The sequence below is a fragment of the Rana temporaria genome, chromosome 11, assembly GCF_905171775.1.
Source record: "Rana temporaria chromosome 11, aRanTem1.1, whole genome shotgun sequence".
Classification (NCBI taxonomy): domain Eukaryota; kingdom Metazoa; phylum Chordata; class Amphibia; order Anura; family Ranidae; genus Rana; species Rana temporaria.
This window is the reverse complement of record NC_053499.1, coordinates 139,760,350-139,781,707: the sequence shown is the minus strand read 5'-3', so window position 1 is coordinate 139,781,707 and position 21,358 is coordinate 139,760,350.

The following is a 21,358-nucleotide window of genomic DNA, read 5'->3' as shown; positions in this document are numbered from 1 at the left end:
GATAAGACACCTTCTCCTCTATGGTCATCCTTAATATTGAGTTCTGTAAAGGCAAATGCTATGGTTTACTACACAAACATAGCAGAAATAGTATTAGAGAGAGATAGAGCCCCAGATTATCTGCACATACCAAGGTCATGTGTCACCCTCTCTTGGGTTATTACTGGATGATTCACCATGAAATGCGAACAGGACCGTGCCACTCTCTCCCCACCAGGGAACAGATGTTTGATGTATTTGGGCCTCATGTAGGCTGTCATTTATTAGTCTGCACTGTAAATTGTGTAAGGTTTCTCACTGGGGTGGCACTGGCTTAAGGGTCTTTTCAAGCAATGCTAGGAATCCCGTGTTTGGCTTCCATAAAACATTTAAATAAACAGCAGTGGAGATTTATATGCGAGACGCATGGTGTCAGACATCAGTAACATACTAAGTCATAGTAATCTGTGTCATGCATATCTATATGTACAGAGAGAGCTGGTAAATCTAAGTATTAATCATTTTTAGTTATCCCTCCAATATATTCAGAGTTGTGTTAACATTGCTGAGCTTGATTTTGCTTTGTTAAAGGATAACTGAACTTTTTTCAAAAAAATTCTCATTCCATGTAGGGTGACCACGTGTCCCGGATTGCCCGGGACAGTCCCGCATTTTGCAGGTGTGTCCCGGGCACATTCATTCCAGGACAATACAGTGTCCCGGAATGAAACTGACACAGCCACCCCCCGGGCCAATCTGATGCCCCCAAATCACCGCTTTACTCACTGACAGTACTTGTCCTGTCCGGGAATGCCTGGAGGAGCACAATCCCCGCCCCCTGCTTGTGATTGTAGAAATCATAAATCCCGCCTCTTGTGTCCAATCACTGTTCTGTGATTCATTACAGCACAAGCTGATTTTTGGGAAGGGAGGGTGTCCCTGAATGGTAGTTTGGAAATGTGGTCACCCTAATCCCATGACTAAAATCTTGCCACTGGCTGTACCTCTCCAAAGATTTTTTATAGAAAATCTGCATCGACTGCAGTGGGTAGAGTGGGGCTAAAAAGTTCCAATATTTCCTACTTCTGATAATATTCACTATGACAGATAGGAAGGTGGGTCTTCCTAATGAAGGCACAGGCAGCAATAAAAACTAGGACAGGGGTTCTAGCTTTTTCCTAGTCCAAACTAAAAACCACTTTGGCTGGAGTTCTACTTTATTGAGAATCACCACTTCCTGCGGTCCACCTCTGCACTGGGATCCTGCTGAAACATACAGTAAAACCTTGGTTTGAGAGTAAATTGGTTTGAGAGCATTTTACAAAACAAGCGATGTCTTGATATAAGAGTAGAGTCATGTCACAACTGAGTATAAAAGAGAAGAGAGGTCAATGTGGACTGCTTTACCCCGGATGCCTGCATACTTAGATGTGCCTCTTTTATTCATAAACCATGTAAGTTGCTAAATGTTGTACCTTCATTAAATGTAACCATATTGCTACACTTAGAGGCGCCACTCTTCTCTTTTATACTCTGGAGCTCCTGCCAGGTTTTGCTTCTAATCCCCTTGTGGAGGCTTCCATTTGTGGATGGCCATTTTCTGGTTACACAACACAACCTATCACATTGCTATAATCTTCTTATATGGACTATAAACTGAAGGATCTATGAATAAATGGTTGTGGAACGAATCATTTTAGTTTCCATTATTTCTAATGGGGGAATTTGCTTTGATATACAAGTGCTTTGGATTACAAGCATGCTTCCGGAACGAATTAGGCTCGCAATCCAAGATTTTACTGTATATGACAAAATGAAGAACAAAGCCATCTACGAATAAGCCCTATCAGTGTGAAACTGAATCAAGGAGCATGGCTTAGGGCAGGGACTATGTTGGAAGCCTATTGTCCCAAGTTAGCCTGCAGCTCCCGCTTGTGTATCCTTACCTCCTTGCCGCAGTGCTTTCTCTACCCTGATTCCTTTCACAAGAGTGGTTTGACTGTGCTCACCTATGAGTGTCATCTGCTATTCTTTGGACTTTTATTTCCTTCCCCTCCATCACTTCTTGGTCCATCTCCTAGTTTGCTTGCCTATTTAAGACATGCTCAGTGTAACCCACATTGCCTGAGCAACTTCACAGTTTTCTGAGCTCCCGTCACTTGTTACTTTAGTACCCAGTGCCTGGCCACCCGTGTACCAACCCCAGCTTCATTTTACTCTCTGTGCTTGTTCGCTGCCCACCCAGACCTCGGCTTGTCTCCTGGATTTCCAGTTGTCTCCTTCTGCTTGTACTCTGCAAACACGAGTGGTTTTCACATCCTCAGCTGAGTGTACCTGGACGCTGCAACTTGGTCCTAGCTTGCTGCAAGTCCATCCCCACAATCAGGGGCTCTGATGAAGAGGCAGACTGGGGCTTAGACTCCGTGCCTTGGGAAACCCCCAGTTGGTGATCTACAAGGGCTCACTACCTCACTACCACAGACACTTGACACCAACAGCTTTGATTAAGCTTTAGGGCCCTTTCACACGGACGTATCCATGTTCGGGCTCTGCTTTGCTCAGCGGGGATTGTTCCGTCGATCCCCCGCCGAGCAGGCAGATGACAGGTCTGTCTTTGAACACTTTTGCAGGGACTGACCTGTCAGAGCCCGCTCTCCCCTATGGGGGATCAGATGAAGACGGACCATAGAGTCCGCCTTCATCCGATCTGCCAGACGGATGGAAAATAGGGTTTCCATCCCTCATTGTCAACATGCATTTTCTCTTGTGTATTCCTTACACTAAATTCTGCTATGATCACTAACATCCAGTCAAAATCCAGAAAAGTAACCACATGACTTCAGAAAAGGAGTGGGGTGGGAATTTAAAAATAATGCCTGTCTCCTGGCTAGTGCATGAGTTATGTAAATAACCTAATGCTGCAACTGTGATCAGGTGACCTCAGACACACACTGCAATATAACAATCAGATCACTCGAGCGTCTCCTCTGCCCAGCTCTCACTAGATACATCCAACCTAAATCACATCACTTGTCTGTGTATATTCTGCTTTCTGTTCTGTGTTTTCACTGCACTATACATGCATTTCCTTGTCACACTGAACTGTGGATCACACCCCATGATGAGAAACATCCAATCAAAACACAGTAAATGCAGCCAATCCTGGGAGAGCTGGAAGGGAGAGGAGGGGAATGTGAACTTTTTACACAGGATGTGCCTCTGTCTCAGGCTAGTGCATGAGATATGTATATAAGCTGTCACTCACAGCAAGGGGGCGGAACGGACTAAGGTTTTTCTCTGTAAGTCCGTTTTATTTCACTGAACAATAAAAGAGGATTGCTCAGAGCTGGATTAACACTGTGTGGCAAGACTGGGCACAGATGATAGGAAATCTTATACCCTACATTGTGACATAAAAAAAAAAAAGTTTTAGAACATGACAAAGCAGATGCTGTCTTTTTGTATCAGGTTATACATTTATACCTTAAGACCCCCTTTCACACTAAAGCGTTTTTACAGCGTTTTAGTGTTAAAAATAGCGCTATTAAAATGCTCATAAAACGCTCTCCATGCATCTCAATGGACCCTTTCACACTGAGTCCTACAAAACAGAATCTTTGGAGCAGATTTTGGGCGCTGAAAAAAACATTCCAAAAACGCCCCTCTCCATTGAAATGAATTGAAAGCGCTGTAAAAACGCCTTACCCTTTCACACTGAGGCACTGCAAAAACGCCCTAAAATGTTAGGTTCTTAGCGGTGCTTTACCAGCACATTGGGATTGCAGATGAGGCTTTGCTCGAATAACGCTCGAGTAACACTTGAAAACCACTTGAAAAACGCTCAAAAAACGCTTGAATAACGCTCGAAAAATGCCCCAGCGTGAAAGGGGCCTTAGTAATAGTTTCCTAATTATGTGGCTAATATGCCTACAGGATGTAGCTAAGGAGTCTTTGCCTGCACCCAGGGGTGGACTGACAACCCATGGGGCCCCCGGGCAATAGAAGATTATGGGGCCCCTGGGCTTAGAAATGGCCACCACGCCAGGAGGCAGTGCAGAGGCTGGGCAGCTAAAATCTCAGGATTTTCACATCAAAAGCATTTCGGTTTAAGACATAGCAGGGACAGATGTAAAAAAACACAGATTTTTACATACTGTCCCTGGTTTTATTGAGCCTGGCAACCCTGATGGGGCCCCCTAGTGGCATGGGGCCCTCGGGCAGTGCCCAAAAGTCCCAATGGTCAGTCCCCCCCTGCCTGCACCAGATGACCTGGATTTTATGTAGAAAAAGGTAACCTGAATGTACAGTCATGTATACTTCCCACACACCCTCCACTTAACAACATTTGGTGAAACCCCCTTTAAATTATTATAATTTTTTTTTAAATGAGAAACAAACATCTATGGAATGCCCAAAGATACAACATCAAACTCTCTTCAACTTCACAAGCATCAAATGGACTCTAAAAAAAAACACTTCACAGGAATAGATATGGAAGCCTCTTAGCATATTTCTAAAGCCACAGCATTGTGTTAAAAAAAGCAAATTCAGCCACTAGCCTAATCCAACAGCTGCCACCTCCTTTTATCCTGATCCTTTGCCAAATGCTGCACTCCCTCCTAATCTCGCTGACAATAACTATCTCCTAAACATTAGGAGTGAACATTGCAGTAATTATCTGATGATGGCCTGGATGACAAGTTCTAGACCTTTGGTCAATGTTGGCCTATAAAGTCACCACCTGTGCCACCATATTTACTACTGTAGGCTTCACCGATGTTGCAACAGGGTATACTCTGTGCATAGCTTATCTTTCCTGTCCTTATGCTGTTCATTGACTGATTTTTGTTTTAAGTTGCGCGCAGCTATTAAGTAGGGTAAATACTATAAAAAAAAATTGGAAGAAAACTTCTATACGAGGCACGATCTTTTGAATTTTGTATAACTTTCGGCATCCGATTCAGACTTCCTAAACAAAAATTTCCCAAGGGACAAACTCCAAAAATGTTCTCGTTCGTGAACAGAAGGAATGATTTTCATGTGTACTTTTTTTGTACGGTCTTCGTACCAGGAAAATCAGGTACAAAAGACTGAATGAAGGTGGGCACAATATGGGCCCACCATCATGGGCTTGTGGCCGAAGGTTATACCCATTCAAATGCAGGCTAATTAATACAGGTGTGTGGGGCCATTGCCTCTTTAATTGTGTCCAAGCTTACCTGTGCTGGTGTCTTATTGGGTCTCCCCTCATCACATGCTGTTCTGGATGTTTCTCCCCTGGTGGAAGATGGTTATATAAGCAACCTTCCCTGGAGAATGGACCTTTTTGGACAACCAAGCACCCACCCACCCTTGTCGAAGACACTGTTATGTGGTCTGTCACCCATGCATCAAGGGGGGACTTGTAATTTAAAGACATTGTGGCCCGGATTCACGTAGCACTTACGCCGACGTATCTCGAGATACGCCGCGTAAGTGCACATATGCGCTGTCGTATCTATGCGCCGTGCCAATAGAACTAGATACGCCTGAAAATAGGCTTCTTACGACCGACGTAACTTGCCTATGCTGGCGTATCGTGGGCGCATAGTTACGCTGGACGCCCCATTGCAAATATGCAAATGAGGGAGATACGTTGGGAGCAAGTGCTTTGTGAATACTGTGCTCGCTGCTCTGCGCTACGTCGGCGTAGCGTATATTGGAACGACGGCCATACTTAACATTGGTTGCCCCTCATATAGCAGGGGCAACTTTGCGCGTCGCAAATCTAACGTAAACATCGTAACTTCACTGCGTCGACCGCGCGTACGTTTGGGAATTCGCGTATTTTGCTAATTTGCATACTCGACTGGGAAAACGACGGAGGCGACACCTAGCGGCAAAAAAAAAAATTGCATTTAGGATCCGACAGTGTAAGAGCCTTACGCCTGTCGAATCTAATGGATATCTATGCGTAACTGATTCTAAGAATCAGTCGCATAGATACGACGGCCCAGATTAGGACTTACGACGGCGTACATTGCGTTGCGCCGTCGTAAGCCCTTTGAGAATCTGGGCCATGGTTTCGGAACCCAGTGGAAGTGGTGATGTCTCCCCCTCTGTTATGTGTAGCTACTAGACATGTGCAGACTGGAATATTTAGTTTCGTTTTTTCGTTTTCGTTTGGAAAATACATTTATTTAGTTACTCCCGAAAATCGTTTTGATTTATTTCGTTTTTCGTTGGGGAATAGCTTTCGTCCGAAAATCCAATAATACTTGGTTTCTGTCGAATGGTCAAAAGAATATTCGCCGGAAGGTCGAATCTTTGTTGGTTTCTGGCTAATAGCAAAAAATATTCGACGGAACGTCGAATCTTTACGTCGAATCGTACATTTCCGTTCGAATATTCCGCCTACAAGAAGTCTAATGTAGTATGACTGGTAATAATGTCGAATCTATTTTCTCATAAATTGAAATTTATTCTCTGTAATGTCGAATCTATTATTTCTATAGTGTCGAATCTTTTCTCTATAATGTCGAATCTTTTCTCTATGATGTCAAATCTTTTCCCTATAATGTCGAATCTCTCTATATCGAATTTTTACCGCAACGAAAACGAAAATAAAGCATTTTTTATGTCGGATCTTTCGATTTTCGTTTCTTGCACTTTCGTTATCGTTTGTTTAAACAATAACGAAAAAAAACAGATTGTCTAGTAGCTACTAATCACATCTCCAGCATGCTACCAGCACAGAGGAGTTTATTAGTAGCAGTTGTATAGTTGGAAAGCACTAATACATACAAAAAGAATTTACAAACCTTATGCACTCTTTACTTAGGCAGTCTGACTGCATACCCTTATTAAAAGATAAAGGTATAAATGGGCTTATATATTAACAGTTAGAGCTTTTATAAAACGTATGATGTCTGTGTATTATGACATGATGTTAGGAATTTATTCATGCATACTTTCTTACTGAGCGGTCCGCTTAATAAAACGTAATACTTTTTCTGGCAGCCGTGAATCTACTCTCTCGGTCCCATGTCAACCACTGACGGTGGTCTTGGCATTCTCATGCATTCTGAATGACACTGGCAACCCAGCAGTAATGCCCTTTTGAATAGGAATGACTGCTGGCCTCTGCATGTCCATGACCGATTCTTGAAACGCCATTCCATCACTAGGATTTATTGCCTTAGCGGCCATGTTGCAACCTTCATACATCTCAACCCTGACACTTCTGCTATAGACAAAGAGAGGTTATAATTTTCTGTGTGTTAAATACCTTCTACCAGTGGGAGGATATCCAATTTAACAGATCACTTAGTGTCTTTCCTGGCTTCAAATATGACTAATTTCCACCATTATGTGTATGCAAAAGGCTTTGTGGTTTCTTGGACACAGTTGGATCCCTTTATAAGACATTTTCCAGTTAATTAGACGACTGTGTTCAAAGACAATACCATGAGCGACTCAGAATGAAGATTTACCTACTCTTGCCAAAGTATTTGAAATGCATAACTTATTCCAGGTAATCCAAAGAAAAAGGAATAAAGGAATTATGCTGTGTTAAAATATATATATAAATATATATATTGTGCTTTTTTTTTCTTCCTTGATTTCAATCATTAAAGCAGCATGATTATTCAGTGGTTAGCACTGCTATTCTGGGCTCCTGGGGTTGTGGGTTAAATTCCATTCGCATTAGTTTGTATGTTCTCTTTGCATATCCCTATTTCTCCACTCAAAAACTCATTAGTAGGTTAATATCCTTAAGCCTAAATATACAATTGTAACTACATTCATTTAAATGCTTGTAGACATTAGATACCTGTCAACTGATTCTAAATTTTCATTAGGGTCATGTAGGAATGGCTGAATTATGGAAAATCAGCTTTGTCTGTTATATTTGACCAATGTCTGCGCTCTATATTAGGTGACTGGCTGCTGTCGCATCCTCTGAGGGGCTATATCTAATGTGAAATCTCATGCCACCTACATTTTATGGCTTTAATGGATGGGGGATGGAATTGGGAACATAATAGTTCATTTCACAAGAATCTCCGATACTTATGCCGCACGATTGGTCCATCTGATGAGAACAGTCTGATGGACCGTTTTCATTGGTTAACCGATGAAGCTGACTGATGGTCAGTCGTGCCTACACACCATCGGTTAAAAAAACGATAGTGTCAGAACGCGGTGACGTAAAACACAATGACGTGCTGAAAAAAATGAAGTTTAATGCTTCCAAGCATGCGTCGACTTGATTCTGAGCATGCGTGGATTTTTAACCGATGGTTGTGCCTACTAACGATCGTTTTTTTCCTATCGGTTAGGTATCCATCGGTTAAATTTAAAACAAGATTGCTTTTTTTTTAACCTATGGATAAATAACCCCCACATGGCTTCTCACAAACTGTAAATGGGAATTCTTTCTTATGGCTTTCTTTCAACAATTACTTTCTTCTTTCCACTCTTCTATAAAGGTCAGATTTGTGGAGAGCACGACTAGTAGTTATCCTGTGGACAGATTCTCCCACCTGAGCTGTGGGCCTCTTGGCTGATTCTCTGAATAATGCTCTCCTTGCTCGGCCTGTCAGTTTAGGCGAACGGCCATGTCTTGGTAGGTTTGCAGTTGTGCCATACTCTTTTTATTTTTGGATGATGGATTGAACAGTGCACCATGAGATGTTCAAAGCTTGGGGTATTTTTTTATAACCTAACCTTTATCCCTGTTTACTAAGATTCTCTAACAAACCTCTGAGGGCTTCATAGAACAGCTGCATTTATACTGAGATTAAATAACACACAGGTGGGCACTATTGACGAATTAGGTGATTTCTGAGGGCAATTGGTTCCACTAGATTTTAGTTAAAGGTATCAGAGTAAAGGGGGCTGAATACAAATGCATGCCAAATTTTTCAGATATTTGTTTGTAAAACAAAAAATTTAAAACCATTTATCATTTTCCTTCCACTTCATAATTGTGTTGGTCTATCATATAAAATCCCAATATAATACATTTATGTTTTTGGTTGTAACATGACAAAGGTTTATCAGAATCTGGAAGACCCCTTTAACAAATGTCTATTGTCTACAAGCATTTAAATGAATGTAGTTACACATATATGCACAAATCGTATATTTAGGCTTAAAGGAGTTGTAAAAAAAAAAAACCCGTGACGGGTGGCTCTGCCTCCTCTATATAAGTAATGTCACAGCTGCAGCGCGTCATTCGCTGGGCTGTGTCCAGCGGTGAGAGGAGGTCGGGGATGCTGCTGCGCTGGATGGATGGATCTTCTCATCAATGGAGCGGAGATCACCCGACGCAGGATCTTCTCATCGCTGGAGATCACCCGCAGCCATCGCAGGATCAGGACAACGCAGGAAGCCGGGAACGAGTGGATTTCTCACCGCTGGAGGTTTTTTCTTTTTTTTTTTTTATTAATAAAGGACTTTATTCTACGGTGTCAGTGTGTTTTTTTTTTACAAGACTTTACACTTCCTTCGTGAAATGGTAGGGGTACAGTGTACCCCATTACCATTTCACACAGGGGGGGGTCAGGATCTGGGGGTCCCCTTTGTTAAAGGGGTCTTCCAGATTCTGATAAACCTCCCGCCCGCATACCCCCACAACCACCGGGCAAGGGTTGTGGGGATGAGACCCTTGTCCCCATCAACATGGGGACATCCTCCCCATGTTGAGGGCATGTGGCCTGGTGCGGTTCAGGAGAGGGGGGGGCCGCACTCTGTCCCCCCCTCTTTTCTGCGGCCGGCCAGGTCAACGTGCTTGGATAACGGTCTGGTTATGGATATTTAGGGGGAACCGCACGTCATTTTTTTTTAAATTGACGGAGGGGTTCCCCTAAAGGGTCTGGTTATTGAATTTGCGGGGACCTCCACGCATTTTTTTTTCTAAAAGTCCGTGTCCCATTGACTACAATGGGGTTCGGAGTTCGGGTTCCCGAACCCGAACTGTATTTTTAAAGTTCGGGTTCGGACCCGAACATCCAGGTGTCCGCTCAACTCTAGTTATAAATACTTTTTCAGGGCACTGTATACATTATATCTCAATATGTAAACTTTGTTAGCGGCCATCTGATTTTTTTTTATATACTTCTTCTTTCTAGAACTTAGCCATATAGAAGAGAAACTGAGGGAGCACTACATTGTTTATCTTCCCCGAAGCTACATTCCATAGACAACAGTTATTTCCAACCTCAGTTTATATCTACCAGAAACATTAATACTGATACACAACCGAGAAACAACTATTACCTTACTGATACTTTTATTGACCTTAAAGCTGCATTTTTACCAATATTCTTTTTGTTGTTTCTTAAAGTGTAAAAATTACTTTTTTGAAATATAATACCTTAGCAGAAATGTAGGCAGCAATGGAATAATAGTATGTATTGCGTTCTTCTTTTTTAGAAATATGTTATTTTACTGATAATTGAATTTTTACATGTGAAAATTGAAATTCACTCTTTCCTTTACCCTTCTGCATTCATTCTGATTAGTCCAAAAATAACACCAGTTACTATCTTTATACAGAACAAAAGTAAAATAAAAAGTCGATTTTTGGCTGGTGAGAGCAGAGTTGCATGTGCAAAATATAAATTAATTTCTTCTGCCAGTATTTCCTTGGCTGGTGTGCCAACGCATTGCAAGATGCTTGCTCAAATATCCAGATGACTGAAATGGGAATTCTCTAATGGCTACATTTCGATTGCTTCCATGAGAGTAAAATTCAAGGTGCAAAGCATGATACTAAAAGTTTACTACAAACCTGACTTAGTTTTAAAACCAACCGGAACTACTATAGCTATCATAGTTGTCTTTAGATATCCATACTAGTACAAGCTCTGCCCCTTATATCCATACTAGTACAAGCTCTGCCCCTTATATCCATACTGGTACAAGCTGGGCCCCTGGTACAATCTCTGTCCCTTATATCCATACTGGTACAAGCTCTGTCCCTTATATCCATACTGGTACAAGCTCTGCCCCTTATATCCATACTGGTACAAGCTCTGTCCCTTATATCCATACTGGTATAAGTTCTGTGCCTTATATCCATACTGGTACAAGCTCTGTCCCTTATATCCATACTGGTACAAGCTCTGTCCCTTATATCCATACTGGTACAAGCTCTGCACCTGATATCCATATTGGTACAAGCTCTGCCCCAGATATTCATACTGGTACAAGCTCTGCCCCTGATATCCATATTGGTACAAGCTCTGTCCCTTATATCCATACTGGTACAAGCTCTGCCCCTGATATCCATATTGGTATAAGTTCTGCCCCTGATATTCATACTGGTACACGCTCTGCCCCTGATATCCATATTGGTACAATCTCTGTCCCTGATATGCATACTGGTACAAGCACTTCCCCTGATATGCATACTGGTACAATCTCTGTCCCTGATATGCATACTGGTAAAAGCTCTGCTCCTTATATCCATACTGGTACAAGCTCTGTCCCTGATATCCATACTGGTACAAGCTCTGTCCCTGATATGCATACTGGTACAAGCTCTGCTCTAGACATGTGCACAACAACAAAAAAAAAATTGTTTAGTTTTGTCTCGTTCCGTAGATTCGTAAAGATTTTTGCGATTCGGCACTGTGTCGCTTTAACTGACAATTACGCGGTCGTGCAACGTGGCTCCCAAACAAAATTGGCGTCCTTTTTTTACCACAAATAGAGCTTTCTTTTGGTGGTATTTGATCACCTCTGCGGTTTTTATTTTTTGCGCTATAAACAAAAATAGAGCGACAATTTAGAAAAAAATTCAATATTTTTTACTTTTTGCTATAATAAATATCCCCCCAAAAAAAATATTTTTTTTTTTTCTCAGTTTAGGCCGACATGTATTCTACATATTTTTGATTAAAAAAAAATCGCAATAAGCGTATAGTGATTGGTTTGCTCAAAAGTTATAGTGGCTACAAAATAAGGGATAGAATTCTGACATTTTTTTTATTTATTTTTTTACTAGTAATACGGCGATCTGCGAATTTTGTCAGGACTGCGATATTGCGCCGGACACATCGGACACTTTTGACACATTTTTGGGACCATTCACATTAATACAGTGAACAGCGCTATAAAAACGCACTAATAACTGTATAAATGTGACTGGCAGGGAAGGGGTTAACACTAGGGGGCGAGGAAGGGGTTAAATATGTACCCTGGGTGTGTTCTAACTGAGTGTGGAGGGGGACTGACTGGGGGAGGTGACCGATGCTGTGTCCCTATGTACAGCATCTGTCTCCTCTCTCCCTGACAGGACGTGGAGCTCTGTGTTTACACACAGAGCTCCACGTCCCTGCTCTGTCATTGCCGATCGTGGGTACCTGGCGGACATCACGGTCACCAGGCACGCGCATCAGCATCTTGACAAGTTGTTGTTCCGACCGTGTGTACACAATTCAACGCACAAAAATCCTACGCATGCTCGGAATCAACTTGACGCATTCTCGGAATCATTGAACTTAATTTTTCTCGGCTCGTTGTAGTGTTGTACGTCACCGTGTTCTTGACGTTCGGAATTTCCGACAACATTTGTGTGACCGTGTGTATGCAAGACAAGTTTGAGCCAACATCCGGTTCCGACAACAAAACCACGGTTTTGTTGTCGGAATGTCCTATCGTGTGTACGTGGCATATCACAGTGTGCCTTCATTCTAGCCTTATTCTTATGCTAGGCAACCCTTTAGCCATCTTTTTTGGTAACATCACATGACCTATTTCAAGTGACGCTTGAGAGATCACATGACCCATTTCATTTTTTTTTTTTCAACTCAACGTCTTCCAAATGCTGCAAATAGACAGTTGACAAAGTGGTTGATACACAGAGGTGCCATGGGAGTAAAATCTGATGGTAGGAATGCTTGTTCATTTCACCCTATGAAACCAGTCCTTAAAAAAAAAAGTACCTTCAATGTAATCCACTCCACTCTAATCAGCCATCTGCTACAGTTTAATATAGAATTCCCGACTGTGTCCGCTGGTAGATGAAAAAAACCTAAATAAATAATTTCCTCTTCTGGGGCCGTCTGAGTGCTCATTTTAGATGGAATGCATTATGTGAAGTGGTCGGTCTCTCGCGTGGAGTAATCTCATTAGAGATTAGATGATTAATGGACATCACACCCTCGTTCGGTAATTTACGGAAGATCGGCTTCTTCGGGTTTTTGTCATTAAGATGTATCCGCTTTCTGAACGTCAGTGCACTTACTGTCAATATATATTGTTTTCTGGCTAGTAAAACTCTTCATATATTACCCACAAAATAAAAAATAAAATAAAAAACTTGCTCATACATTTTAAAATGTATGCAAAATATTATATTATTATTACCACAGGCTTTTATCATTTCAATTCCTTTCCCAATCTGTATCTCTGATTCTGCTGTGATGTCGGCAGCCGGCAGGACTAAACATAAAAAAATTGACAGGTAGAGGTAACCTCACTTTCTCTAAATACAAATTCAATAGCCCATCATAGGCGTGCGCACATAGGGTGTAAGATGTGCCTGGGCACACCCTAAACACCCTGTACTATGCAGATTCCCCCTGCTGCCTGGCTGCAGAGAAAGGGACTGGGGAATCTCTGTCCTCAGTCCCTTTCTCTGTCTCAAAAGTTAGACATCAGGGGTCTGTTTAGACCACTGATATTTCACCAAACAGGGCTCCTAAAAAATAATAATAATAATAATATTAAAAAATAAATAAAATAAAAATAAATTTGTAAAAAAAATAATAATAATAATACAAATAAAGATAAACTACTGACACCGATCTCTGCCCTGCTGACAAAGCCCTACTGACTTGCCCACTGCCATATATGGTATATTACACACGCATGTGTGTTTGAGCTTTGGTGTGCACACCTTAATGCAATAGGTTGCGCACACCTATGTAGCCCATACTAACTTTTGGTCAGGGCCTACTCACCCTGCACATGCAGGGGGAGAGTTCTCCTTTCGAGTACACGCTCTCATCAATGCTCGGGATCAGGCAGGGCCGCGTTCACGTGAAAGTCATGTACTCATGATCTCATGGTGAAACACTGGCTTAGAGATGAGCCGTACACTGTGTGCAGTAGTGCAATGTTTAGAGTTCATTTGTAAAACGTAATGTCTCACATTACTGCACTCTCCTAAGTAAGTTACATTGAGGATGTACATTGCTAAGGTCATTCTACCTCCACCAGTCCAGCGTACTTCTTAAAAGTGACTCATGCTGATAACAGAGGAATGAAGCACCAGAGAGAAACAAAACTTAGAGCTTTGGAGAGAGATAAGTAAACACTACAGATATATGTTCTTTGTTTAAATTCCATGACTCAGCGTTACAACCACTTTAACCCTTCCCTAGCCTGTGTAGCTAACTCTCACTTAGGCGCCTTTCACACTGAGGAGTTTTTCAGGCGGTAAAGCGCTAAAAAAGGCGCCTAAATACCACCTGAAAAACTCCTGCCTAGCCTTCTCAATGTGAAAGCCTGAAGGCTTTCACACTGAGGCGATGCGCTAGCAAGAGAGAAAAAAATCTCCTGCAAGCAGCATCTTTGGAGCGGTGAGAGGAGCGGTATGTATACCGCTCCTTCACCGCTCCTTCCCATTTAAAACAATGGGAAACCGCGGGAATACCGCCCGCAATGCGCCTCTGCAGAGGCGCATTGCGGGCGGTATTAACCCTTTATCGGCCGCTAGCGGGGGTTAATACCGCACCAATAGGGGCCGAATCCCGCGGCAATTACGACGGTATAGCGCCGCTATACCGCCACTGCGCCTCCTGCCCCAGTGTGAAAGTGGCCTTACTAGCAAAATATTAAGTAGGCACATGTCTACAAGCTAATAAACAATTAGCATTCATTCACGTGATAACACTATATAAAGGATAATTTGCAGGGGTATTTTCTGAATACAATGGACCTGTGTGCAAAAAAGGTCCCACAATGCACAATGCCGAATAGTGGATGTGGCAGTAGGAGGGGCTTGGAGTATATTGCTACTATTTAAATTTGAGAAAACTCCACTATATGTTTATTATGTGTTTCCATTTACACAGTATGCTTTAAAAAGGAGAAGGTGTCATGACTGACTGCAAGGTCTTTTGAACAATGTTAGAATGAACCTAGCCCCAAATCTGTCCTCACCTATATATAATGCAAAACGCTCAGTCTCTAGACCAGGGATTTGCATATAGTGGACCTCCAGCTGTTCCAAAACTACAAGTCCCATCATGCCTCTGCCTTTGGGTGTCATGCTTGTTGCTGTCAGAGTCTTGCTATGCCTCATGGGATTTGTAGTTCTGCAACAACTGGAGGTCCGCTAATTGCAAATCCCTGCTCTAGACCGTTAATGCTTTGTTACATTTGATAAAGAAGATCCACCTCCACAGTACAGCCAGGGTTATTTAGAGCAAACACAACTGCCCAGCCCACTCATGAACAAAGAGAACTACCTAGGATTTGTTTTCCTTGCCAGAGGGGCCAGAACAGAGCATGGGGACATGTAACAAATATAAAGTAGATGTTATCCCAATTTGATGAATATAATCAGATGCCGGGACCAGGGTTAATGTAATTTAGTTGGATGGGTAAAACACAAATTCACTTTAACACAACCATCTAACACCTAACCCAAACGTAATGTAATTAGAGCTGAAGACCCCTTCCACCTCATGTGCTGCAGCGCTGCATTAAGTGACTAAATGGCCAATAGACATGTGCACACTGAAATATTTTGTTTTGTAATTTTGTTTTCGTCCGAAAAATAAATGTATTTAGTTAATCCCGAAATTCGTTTTCATTTATTTTGTTTTTCGTTAAAAAAATGCATTTGTCCGAAAATCCAAATTATGGTTGAATCTGTCATTGAAGGCTTATGGTGTCTGTCGAATGTTCTAAGAAAAAAAAAGAAGATTCAACAGAATCTTTAAAAAAAAAAAAAAACATTTCGACTCTTCATGTCTCTCTATGTCGAATCTTCATGTCTCTCTATGTCGAATCTTCATGTCTCTCTATGTCGAATCTTCATGTCTCTCTATGTCGAATCTTCATGTCTCTCTATGTTGAATCTTCATGTCTCTCTATGTCGAATCTTCATGTCTCTCTATGTCGAATCTTTTCTCTCTATGTCAAATCTTTTCTCTCTATGTCAAATATTTTCTCTTTATGTAGAATAATATTGGACTAATAGAGTTAAGGTTAGGCACATTCGACCGCAACAAAAACTAAAATAAAGCATTTGTTTATGTCGGATCTTTCGGTTTTAGTCTTCTGTGCTTTCGTTAACGTTTGTTAAATCGATAACGAACATACCTGAAATTCAGACAAAAATGCATTCGGACGACAACGAATGCACATGTCTAATGGCCAATCACCTATCACAAGTGGGAGGAAGAGAGGTGATTTACATGCTCCCCATACATGGAAGTACTGGATATTTTTCTTCACTTGGTGATCAACTGGGGTGGAAAAAGAGCAAAGGAAAGGTGAATATAATTAGATGCAGGCACCAAGTTTCACATAATCTAATTGGGTGGACAAAACACAAGCTTACTTTAACAAAACCCTCTAACACTTAACCCTAACCCTAATGCTTAACCTAACCCATAAAAAGAGCACTTAACGCAAGACCTCCCCCTTGACATAAAGCATTCCCTAAACCTAATCTCTAACCTTAACATTGACTTTACGTAACCCCTACACTTAACATCTGTATAGTCACCCTGCACTGTGCCATAGCCCTCACAGCTCTGTGCTGAAGACGACATTGAGTTGTCAATGCCGAGAACTGTTGATGCAAAAAGCTATTGTGTCTTCTTTTCAGCTTTTTTTCCACTAAAGTTTCTATTTAAATCCTTGGAAAAGTCTATGCAATTTATAGGCTCCTTAGAAATGTGTTAAATCTTAGACTGTACAGGATGAAGGCAGAGCAACTCACTATCCATATTACATTATGTCATACACTATTTATCTTGGGTATGAACAGAATGCATACCAGTCTCCCAGACACAGTTGAGTGTTTTCTCAAAGGAGTTGTATAACGTGGCTGGAAACTTACTTTCCAGACATATTGTCCTATTGTTTTACTTACAGTACACATTTTCAGAGATTCTGATTTAAGCACTGCAAGAACTATACTTCAGTCAAGTAGCTAAATTCAATCTAGAGGCTTTGATATCTACTATTCATATGGTGACAGTAAGTGCTGTTTAGACAGTATAAACAGTTCTTGCACAGGTTGGTGTATCACCCTCTTATATACAGTAGGTGCTAGAATAAGGTATATACAGTATGTAGCGCCACCCCAGTAGGGGCCGCTAGACAATGCCTGTTCCCAGAGGTTGCCCTGACTTTGCAAGCCTCCTGCCACCTTTAACACCCTGGGTTCTGACTAAGGATGGGCCAAACACCCCCCAATTCGGTTCGCACCAGAACTTGCCGAACAAGCAAAAAATTTGTTTGAACACACAAACACTGGTAAAGTCTATGGGACACGAACATGAAAAATCAAAAGTGGTAATTTTAAAGGCTTATATGCATGATATTCTCATAAAAAGTGTTTAGGGACCCTGCTCTTAATATTCATACCAGACCCAAATGGCAAGGTAATGGATTGGGAGGGGACACATGACGTTTTTTTCAATGACTTTTATCTGAATTGACGGGACCCGACAATTCATGAATAGCCGCGAGCAGTTTTAAATGACTTTTTTTTCTTTAGAAATGTCATTTTGTGCAGGGACTGTTCTAAACACGGGAAACATGCACTACTTTACAGGCATACTATAGACACCCCCCAGCTACAAAATTTCAAGGAATATTTCACTTTTATTGTTTCACTTTAAGCATTATTTAAATCACTGCTCCCGAAAAAAATGCTATTTTTAAAAAGTTTTTTTTTTTTGCATTGATACATGTCCCCTGGGGCAGGACCCGGATCCCCAAACACTTTTTATGACAATACCTTGCATATTAGCGTGTAAAATTAGCACTTTTTATTTTTCATGTTTGTGTCCCATAGACTTTAATGGGGTCAGCGGCTTTCAAATTTCCCCAGAACTCAACATATTGTTAGGTGTTCACCAGAACACCCGAACAACCAAAGTTTGGCCCGAACTTATGCTCGGGCCAAACCGTTTGCCCATCCCTAGTTCTGACATAGTTCAAGAAAAAAACACAATGCAAAAGATACCAAAAGAAATAGTAAAGATTGTCAGATGATACTTTACTAGAGAATATTAAAGCAAGATAGAAAACAGAATATAGGTTGTGGGCATTTCCGAAATTGCAGATTTTAGCATTAACAGGGTTACAGAGTTATGTAGTAAAATGACAGTAATGGTGGTCCTGATGGTAAGAGCCAACAGGCCTTAAATGGGCTTATGACCCCAGGAACAAAAGGGGGGGAGAGAATACTGGTTGTCAGTCAGCTCACTCTAAGCCCCGATGCCACAGCCAGAAAGAAAAATGGCAATACACAATATATAAAGTCTGGTGAGAGTTGCCCTTAACGGGGTTGTAAAGCTTCACGTTTTTTCACCCTAATGCATCCAACAGAGGAGAAGGGGGCACTCCTTTGTTTCAACAATGGATCAAACATATTCACCAGCACACCTTGGATCGTCCAATTAGGTCCAAAAAAGTTTTATTGCAGAAAAATCACATCACAAAAGTGCAACGTTTAAGGATCACGCAGGACCCCTTCGTCAGGCATGTGATGATCAAAGGGCAATTGCTTGGGGCCCCAAACTGGCCTGGGGCCCCAAGCAGGGCCCTTGCCGCGCTTCCTATATGCTGCAGCCGCCTGAGTGCTCTATAGAGAGCCTGCAGCACTGCTGCCTCAAGTCGTCACTTCCCGTTCTCTGTAGTGTGGCCAAGCTCCTCTTCCTGCCTCTTGTCAGTCCGAACTTCGGCCGGGTACCACGCGGTACAGGAGATTCAGTTTCCTGTTCCCGGCCGGACTGACAGGAAGTGCACATTGAGTGCTCACTTCCTTTCAGTCCGGCCGGGAACAGGAAACTGAATCTCCTGCCGCACAGTACAGACCCATTAGGGAGGGAAGGCAGGGGGGGGGTAAAAAGAACATAGGGAGGGAGGGAGGGGGGACTAAAAAGAACATGGGGGAGTAAAAAAACATAGGGAGGGGGAGTAAAAAAACATGAGGGGGGAGAGTAAAAAGAACAAAAGTACACGGGGGGGAGTAAGGACACTTGGAGGGGGAGGGGGGAGTAATATATTATAAAGTGTGGGTGAACTTAAACAGTATCGCTATGCTGTGGTTCCTGTAGGCTTTGCATGCGTGCAGAGGGGGGTCAGTCCTCCATGTCCATTTTGCTTGGGGCCCCCACATTCCTTCAAACGGTCCTGTCTACTGTTTTTTTTTGCCTTCCTTTGGATTAGCTGTGGATATAGGATTGTGTATATGGAATTGTATGATTTATTTTCCATTTTATTGGTTGAACTAGATGGACTTGTGTCTTTTTTTCAACCAGACTAATTATATAACCAAGAGCAAGTATGATGATAAAGAACTGAAGAAAATAGTACTTCTGTGTCAATTGTATCCAACTGTTTGTTCATACATTCAATTTGTACAACCTTTGGACACACTGAGAATAGGAATGGCTTTGACCTGTGGGTTTTGTGTCTTTTTATGACCCTTAGGAGAGCTCCCTGCACACAGGTCATCACCTCTCTCCGCCAGACCACAATTAAAAGACAATAAATTTGCACACTCTTCCTCTGAGAATCAAACCTTCACAGCCCCAACTTTGATCTATCAATTAGGACATTGTGCTTCAACATTTATGACTTTTCTGGTTTCTTTTGGATTATTCTAATGTGATTATAGCTGTGCACACTGGTTTAATAAACATTGCTTTTAAGGGAGTTTGGTGTTCTACCTGTAGAAGCAGCTCAATGTTATCCTATGTGTCCATGCACATTAGGACGTTAAGAGGAGTTTAATGTTTAGAGGCAGAAAAAAAAAAATGTTTGGTTCACGTTTCTGACTGGAGCTTGGAGGCAGTTAAAACGTAAAACTCTCCTAAACTCATCTAAACTTTTACAAAAAATGCTCTATATGAGTGTTTTTTTACTCTCGAGAGAACAGATATATTTTTTTTTAAGCCTAGTGCGCATGGAGCCAAAATGTTTATTTTTAACTGCACTAAAGCCCTGTACACACGGCCGGGAATCCTGTCAGGAAAAAACTGTCGGTTTTCCTGACGGGATTCCTGGCAAGCTTGCCGTGCATACAGACGGCCATTCAAAAGAACCACCGTTCTTTTGAATGACAAGAGCGCAATGACGTCATCGACTACGACAGTGGTTCTCAACCTTCCTAGTGCCGTGACCCCTTGATAAAATTTCCCAAGTTGTGGGGACCCCTAACCAAAAAAATAATTTTCGTAGCATGGGTTGTCGGCAGCCAAGGCACGACAAGTAATTTGTGCCCCTAACCCACGGACATTTAGCGCTCCCTGAGTCCCTTTCACTTGTACAGTATTAAAACCCCTTATGGTAAATTTTTGGATGTACCACTCTTTCTTTGTTCTCCCTTCTTTCCCTTATATCTCTCTCTCTCTATACGTATCGGCCTAAACTGAGGGGGAATTTTTTTTTTTAATGTTTTTGGGGGATATTTATTATAGCAAAAAGTAAAAAATATTGGTTATTTTTTTCAAAATTGTTGCTCTATTTTTGTTTATAGCGCAAAAAATAAAAACCGCAGAGGTGATCAAATACCAACAAAAGAAAGCTCTATTTGTGGGAAAAAAAGGACGCTAATTTTGTTTGGGAGCCACTTCGCACGACCGCGCAATTGTCAGTTAAAGCGACGCAGTGCAGAATCGCAAAAAGGGGCCAGGTCCTTTAGCTGCATAATGGTCTGGGGTTTAAGTGGTTAAAGAAACCTATTTAAAAAATAAAAAACAAACCTTTACAACCCCTTTAAAGGTCCATCTTGGAAGTTGAGGGTACGCCTAATGAAGCACGTAGTGAAAGGCCGTGGCATGGACGCTGTGAAGAGTTGACAAGTGATTCATTAGAGAAGGAATTTTGTTTAAATATTCCCCTGGTGGATATTAAATGGACTTGGGGAAATGTTGTTTGTACACTGGGCTCTCAATTTATATTTTGTCCTTCTTGTTTTTGCTTTAATTGAATTTCTTTGATCATATAACCTATCAATAAGTGAATTGAAATGCACTATGCTTTTGAATACCTTTTGAATAAAACAAATCTGGTTTAAACACTTAAGAAAAGCGCTACACACTTTGATTGCACAATTGTACAGAAACTAAAAGCATTTTTTTATATGTGATGCCAAAACATGGCCATGCTTTATTATCCCTGCTGTTCAGCT